Source organism: Ciconia boyciana, chromosome 6 (assembly GCF_034638445.1).
Source record: "Ciconia boyciana chromosome 6, ASM3463844v1, whole genome shotgun sequence".
Taxonomy (NCBI): Eukaryota; Metazoa; Chordata; class Aves; order Ciconiiformes; family Ciconiidae; genus Ciconia; species Ciconia boyciana.
Window position 1 is genome coordinate 46,819,558 of NC_132939.1, and position 8,015 is coordinate 46,827,572.

Consider the following 8,015-nt stretch of genomic DNA (forward strand, 5'->3'; position numbering starts at 1 on the left):
ATTGAGTGCTTGCTCTTCTCCCCTTCTCTTTCCTCCGGCCAAAGAGTATGCTGTAGGCTTAAGTTCATGGCTTTAATCCTGCAAATCGCACCCAGCTCAAAAGCACTTGGCACTGACATTGCTACTGCTGCATGAAATAATTCAAACAATAACATATGGTTGGAATTGAGATGGCCCCAGGCTCTGTTCCTTGTCTCACCTTGGAGAAGGCACTTTGATCTTCTCAGCTGTAAAATGAGAAAAGCAATATTTGTTCCCTATTATAAAGTGCTTTAAGGTTCTTGTATAAGAATTGCAATATTGGTTTTTATTGCAAGCCATGGCTGTGGGCTGTCATGGTTCTGGTGCTGGATTTTCTAAAGGCTGATCATCTATGTGGTTATACTAACCTAATTTTTCTTCATGTTAATAAATTAAACTATATACTCACTGGGTTAATTTCCCCTAATGTAATTCCACAAGTGAGTATAGAGACTGGTTCCTTATGGTTTGGAAAACTGAAAGGAAGGAATACAGGGGACTAAAATCTCTACTTCCATGACTGTCCAGGGAAATTTTTGTAAATATCTCAAGGTTGATAAGGCTAGGGGAATGGAGAGTGTTAGCTGGCTGTGTTGCAGACACAAAAAAAGCCTTTCGTGGTGTAAGCAGACATCTGTCTTGCCCCACTCATGTATTAATTTATGCCCATGCATGACATTTTCCTCCCCAGCACGTAAACCTGTTCATGTAACTGTAGTAATGCAACATGTGAAACTGGGGTCAAAAGCCTGGAGGCTTATCAGATGTTACATTTTCATACCTAAAAAGTTAGAATATTTGAAATCAGAAAAATAGTCTCAATGCAGTCCTGGAAGACATTGAGTACTGCAGCCTAACCAACAGAACTGAGAAACACATGAGTAAAATGAAGGGTGTGAGTAGTGCAGCTGTAGTTATGGGACTATGTCTATGCTTGAAGCTAAGAATATGCTCAAATCTTTTTTCTCGGACTGAGCTACAGTGCTCTGCAACTAGTAGGACTGAGTATTTTCATTATTGTCTCTTCACCCACGAAGCTTCTGTCCTGCTTGCTTACATGTGTTTATACAGTTTGCACAATTTTGTTGGAGAGACACTGGGATTTGTCAAAGCCCAAAGCGAAAAAGGTCAGGACATAAGACTTATAAGGACTGGCTTTCAAGACAGTGTAAAGATTTATAATTCTCTCAGATGGCTTGTAATCTGTAGTAGTGCATTAACGAGTGGAATTTTTGTATGCCTTGAAGAAACTTTAGGGGCACAGTCTTGCTATTTGTGCACCTATATAACCCAAGTGATTGAGCATTCCTCTCAAAATTCACATTTGTTAAAAGACCTGACATTTGGCTAGTTAACTGCAAAAGGATTACTTTCTCTGATGTAGTGCTGGAGACTTCTGACCACCAGAGTAATGCTTCTAATGTCTCAAAGACTTCCTATGGGGAGTGAAAATCTGTAGAGCCTCTTAACACTTTGAATTAAATGTAAACCTTAACTTTAGGCTTTTGCTGGAAATTTAAATTACGTATTGGTTGCATTTCCACTGGTGTTTCAGTAGGTAAATTTTATCAAACAACTATAAAAGGTCATTATAGTTGATTAATAAATAATAAAAGCTGAGCTAATGAAATGTCTACTTTCTCCTCTTTGGTATTTCCCAGACACTGTGAAGATCTCACAATTCTTCCATGTAAATCTTTTCTATATGACCTGCTATGTTTTATCAAAAATGTTTCCCTGTATTAGATTTGGAAGGAGAGGGAGATGGAGCAAGAGTAAAGAAGAAAAAGAAAGAACATCTTAAAATGATGTCAGAATTGAAAAGTGATCTTAAATCTATTATCACATCTCAGTTTGCATGTATTTATGTAGCTGCTCTATTTAAGGGTCCTGACATGTCCATAGGTTCTTAATTGGCAACGTTTCTCACCATCTGAAAGTTGTGTTATGGGAAGTTAACATGCCTAACTGTTCATTTAAAGGTTAAAAAAAATCAAATAGAAATATAGATATGTTTTCTTCAGTTTACATACACAGAGAGTGGTCATTCTGGTGGTACTTGAAAGTACAAAAGAGGGTAAAAACATAAGTGGTTTGGGTATCTCTTAGTCCTATTGAAATGCTGAGAAATATAATCATAACTCATTAATGAACAGAGAACTACTTTAGGAATATAAAATTGTGAAGTTCTCTGCCATCTGTCAATCATTGCTGTAGCATTTACAAACAGAAGCCATGTGGGAATCACATGCTCTAATCCCATGCTTATAAAGAGAAGACCACAACACGGTTTTGTGCTTCTTTCAACGCATATTACCTATATAGAAATTACTTCATTTGCACAACTATTTGTATTTCATGTTACTTCTATTGAATAAAGCACTGGTACTGATAAATATTTTGAACCCAGCTGAAATGGGAAGAAGTGCAATGCAGAATAGAAAAGGGTCATAATAATATAAACAAATCCCAGGTGAGCATGATCAGTATCTAGCTCCTCTTGGCTTAAGCTTGAGCAACTGCCTAGGTAAAAAGTGGAAGCTTCTCTGGTTTATTTTTCCCCACTGTTTTCCAGCAATAGCAGGCAGTTCCCTATTCACTGTGCTTTACCATGTTCAGTTCTGTAACTCTCTAGATGTGAAGATTTTACCTTCTCCAACCTAAGCTTATTCTAAAGGCTGACAGTGGAAGAACTGCTATTTGGAAGTATTTCCTGAAATTTTAACATGTCATTTCCTTTTCTTAAATTGAACTCTATTTCTAGTTGAAGCTTCTTTATCCAACAAGAATTTTCTCCCACCCTCCAAAATACATGGATGGTTGCCACATTTTCCTCACAACCACTTTGGCTGTAGTTGCCCAAGCTAGGCAAAGATAACCATTTTTATTTCTTACAAATCCATTTCTCAGCTTCTTAATAATTTATGGCTTTTCTGTGAACTCTATCTGGTTTGACTAATGAAGGCAAAGCTGAATATAATATTTGCTGTCTTTATTGCATCAAAGCACCATGGAAAGGTTTCTTGTATTTTTTTTTGCTTCAAGTTCATCTTCATATGCAGTCTGAAATGCTGCCATCTTATTCTGCAGGCTCATATCGAGTCTGTCCATCATGCTATAATTTGTAGGCTGGGTTGGCACACTCCTTCACATATTTCACACTTCCGCACTCTTTTCCCATCAACATAATACATATCTTAATGAGCCCCCCCTGAAACTGTTCCTTTCCCAGAAGATGCTAATAGCTGGTTGGATGACGCTGGACAAGTTTTGGCCAAATTAGTTCATAAGGAGTAGTCAGTACACGAAGCCAAAAAGAGATTGTCAAGGGGAGAGATGTGGTGTTTGCCTCCAGCCTGACAGAGTTTCTTCTACCCCAAACCTGGATTTGACAGAAAGCTTCTGTGTTACATGAAAGATCCTTGCCTGAGCTAAGGGGTTTACTGTGCTGTTGACAGCCTGGGCAGTAACACTTCTTTCTGAGCTGATGGCATCTCTTGCTGCAGGACATTGGCTCTGCCCAGGCTGACTGTGCCTGCCAGCTGCATTGATTATATAGACAAATTTCTGAAACACCTGACTACCCTGAAGCAATGGAGTGATCTGAGGTGGCGGTGGGCTGAATTCATACACCTGGAAAACACGCCAGTTCTGGGAGCCAGAAACTGTTCTTATAGTTTGATTTCAAATTTCAGCTTTCCTCCTGGCATGAAAAATATTATGAGATTTTGGAGCTTTGTTTCCAGAGACTTTCAAAGAGATTTTAGATCTCCATGAACTATATGGCTGATAGCTGAGTAGAACTTTGTTGCCACCTTTTGCTTTCTGCAGGCAGTCCCTTTGTTTCCTTGTGCCTTCTTTCATGGCTTCATATTCACAAATTGGCTTGTTTCCTTGGATGGTTAGTGACAATGTAAGTATAAGGGAAGACAGCTAAAGCACTCATAAAATTGCAGTCTAGTGCATACTAGTTTAGAGACATGGATAGATGAGACCAAAATATTTTTTTTATAACCTATACTGTGGCTTGAAGAGAAAAAGAAAAATTTTTTGCCTTGACAATAACACTTCCAAAATCTCAATCAAGTTTTGTTTCGTGTAATAAACTGCTTGATTAATCAAAGCTTTCTCAGACAAATCCATCTCACTGAGTATTACAGGTGTTCCTTGGGGAAGAAAGTCATAGTATCAACACACGCTACTGGGAGGACCCATGGTGGTCTTCAGTACTGTATAAACCACTCTTACTTAATTTAGCACTGGATGTTTTGGGAGAACATCTAGTGACAACCTTGAATATCAAACTCAGTGAAGATTAATAAAGAACTGACACTTGAAAGTTGTCAGCAGGGGGACAGGTTCTCCAAGTCTTGAAGGAACTTCCATTGCTCAAAACATTGATCTTAGCATTGAGTGTTTGGAAGTTCTTACCTAGCGAAACACTTTCTGCTTTAGGTAACACTACTTCAAAGTTTTTCTCCAAGCAGCTTTCATAGCATCTGGACTTTCTGGACCTGCTTGACTTTGGCAGTTCATGTTTAGATCTACGAAGATTACTTATGTTGTACTGCTCAACAATTTCCTTCCAGCAAATCATAAGGAGTTTGCTGGAAGGAAATCCTAATCATAAACCATTAGGAGTCCTGGCTGATGATGCTGGATCTGTCCCTTATTTTTCTGTCACCGACCATAAAGCTTATCTACGGTCTCAAGCAGTTCTGGATGATAACATCATTCCTTGATAACAGCCTCTGTGACAAGGCTGCATTCAGCAGTTGCTTGTTAACTCCCAGGGCAACTCTCATGTGGGTCCACTGTGTCAACCCCATTCCCCAGTGAATATATAAGATTCTTAAGAGTGTAGTGATGGCAAACCAATCTATTGTATTTTCAGCAGTCTGACGATACATAGGTGTAGTGGGTTGACCCTGGCTGGGCGCCAGGTGCCCACCAAAGCTGCTCTAGCTCTTCCCTCCTCAGCTGGACAGGGGAGAGAAAATATAACAAAAGGCTCGTGGGTCAAGATCAGGACAGGGAGATCACTCAGCAATTACCGTCATGGGCAAAACAGACTTGATTTGGGGAAAAATTAATTTAATTTATTACCAATCAAATCAGAGTAGAATAATGCGAAATAAAACCAAATCTTAAAAACACCTTCCCCCCACCCCTCCCTTTTTCCCAGGCTCAACTTCACTCCTGATTTTCTCTACCTCCTCCCCCAGAGCAGCACAGGGGGACGGGGAATGGGGGTTGCAGTCAGTTCATCACACGTTGTCCCTGCTGCTCCTTCCTCCACAGGGAAGGACTCCTCACACTCTTCCCTTGCTCCAGCGTGGGGTCCCTCCCACGGGAGACAGTCCTCCATGAACTTCTCCAACGTGAATCCTTCCCACGAGCTGCAGTTCTTCACGAACTGCTCCAGCGTGGGTCCCTTCCACGGGGTGCAGTCCTTCTGGAACAGGATGCTCCAGCGTGGGTCCCCCACGGGGTCACCAGTCCTGCCAGCAAACCTGCTCCAGCGTGAGCTCCTCTCTCCATGGGGCCACAGGTCCTACCAGGAGCCTGCTCCAGCACGGGCTTCCCACAGAGTCACAGCCTCCTTCAGGCATCCACCTGCTCTGGTGTGGGGTCCTCCACGGGCTGCAGGTGGGTATCTGCTTGACTGTGGACCTCCATGGGCTGCAGGAGGACAGCCTGCCTCACCATGGTCTTCACCAGGGGCTGCAGGGGAATCTCTGCTCTGGCGCCTGGAGCACCTTCTCCCCCTCCTTCTTCACTGCCCTTGGTGTCTGCAGAGTTGTTGCTCTCACATTCTCACTCCTCTCTGCAGCTGCAGTGCTGTTGCGCAGCAACTTTCCCCCCTTCTTAAATATGTTATCCCAGAGGTGCCACCACCGTCACTGATGGGCTCGGCCTTGGCCAGTGGTGGGCCTGTCTTGGAGCCAGCTGGCATTGGCTCTATTGGACATAGGGGAAGCTTCTAGCAGCTTCTCATAGAAGCCACCCCTGTAGCCCCCCCCACTACCAAAACCTTGCCATGCAAACCCAATACAATAGGTTCATGTCTTCACCTCTTCTTATCCAACACAAGCAGCTGAAAGACTGACCTGACATCTAATAGAAATTTTCCAGTCAGGCATGATAATAACATGAATCTGGGAATGATTCATGGTAAAGATAGACTGAGCAAAACAGCTGAAAAACATGCCAGAGGCTGTGCATTCCCCTAAGCTGGTGGATATACAGTAATCACAGAAACCCAAGCTGATAACTATTCAAGATCAAGGTAGATTAACAGCAGTGTTTAGAAAATCAGTAGCAGACAAATGAAACTTTCCCATCCCCATTGATCACAAAGTGAGCTTTCTCTTTCACTGCAGAGCTTGCTATTGCCATCCACCGCTTTGCCTCTTTTGCAGTAAACCGATCAACATGCTCCATTTATTTTCAATTGACAGCAATTCTGGAACTACTATTAAGGTGTCTGCCAACATGTTAAATGAGGCACTGTGCAAACGGTGTATGACAGTACTACTTGAGAACTTGCATTTTTTATTTGTAAACTTCTGAGGAGACTAGAAGATGCTGGTTCCAAAAGCCTTAAGGGACATGGGGCTGGCCTGCCTGAGCTCTGACATCACTTGCCAGTTAGATTCAGTAGGACAACCAATGCTAAAACCTCTTTGGTGTAATGAAGACAAGGCTGCTGGATGGATGGCTTCATAAGAGGACTGAAGCACTAATTGGTCCATATTTGCTGACTTTTGGTGTAATCTCCAAGGACTCTTTATTCCCCTGGCTTTCTGGAAAAGAGCTGGAAAAGCAGAGAACCCACATGTGGACATGTAGTTATTAGAGAACATCTTACTGTTCATTAATATAAGTCATCTGACATTGTGTTTCCATAGATTGAAATATCTAGCAGGGCACAGAGACTCCACATATGCTTTAAATTTCCTTCTCCCTTTTTTTATTTATAGTGAACAAGTAGGTCATTGCTTTACTGCAACCATGATAGTTCTGGCTAGTCTTTAGATAACTTGAAGAGAACTATATAGACTCTGCTATTGCTACTTATGACTTCTAGCCACGTTACAGCTCCTGCTTGTAACATCATTTGCTGTGCAAGAGAGAAAAACGGTTTTGGCTCTGCTGGGGCTTTGAGGTTTTTTGTGCAGAAAGTGATTAGCAATGAGTTTTCTCAGCCTGGGCTTTCTTCGTGTCCATTCAGTCAACAATCAATGAAACTAACTTGAATTCTGTTGTCATACCTCCTACTGCCTGATGGCTCTCAGTGCATCATCACAACAAATGTCAAATCACTTCTGCTCTCACTGGGGCCACTTTCTCTGATTGCTCTCTTCTGACTGTTTTAAAGATAGGTTCCCTAAGCTCTGACCTCGGCTTTTCTTTCTCTCAGTCCAGGACTGCCCGTCCTCCTCCAGCTATCTCCTTACAGTTAATGAGTCTCCTCATTCATTTATTCTGTCTCCTTGCAAGTATTTTTAGACTGTGATCATTTCCCTTGAGCTGGCTATTTCTTAAACAAGATAAATGCTATTTCATGCCATCTTTTCTCTTATGTTCCCTGTGCCTTATTACTTGAGACTCTTCATGTTTAACTTTATATCCTCTGAGGATATTCAATGAAGACCTTTTGCATGCAGGCCCTGAGGGCTACCCAATAGTGTAGTATGAAGAGGAAAACCATCTACTTCTTATTTTATATGAGATTCTTACTATACATAAGAACAGACTTCCTCCAGTTTACTTCACAGTTGCATCCCCTAATTTGCTCTATACTGTCATTGCAAAGACTTCTGAGACCTTAGAGGTGGCACCACTTTTTCAGGTAGCCACACTTAAAATAGACAAGCCACTAAGCAAAAGTGTATGGTTTTTGTGCAAGGTCTTAAGCAACAGGGAGCTTTTACTTCAGCTACTAGTATTATCAGAGAAGAAATGATGCTCATCTGATTTTCCAAAGCCAG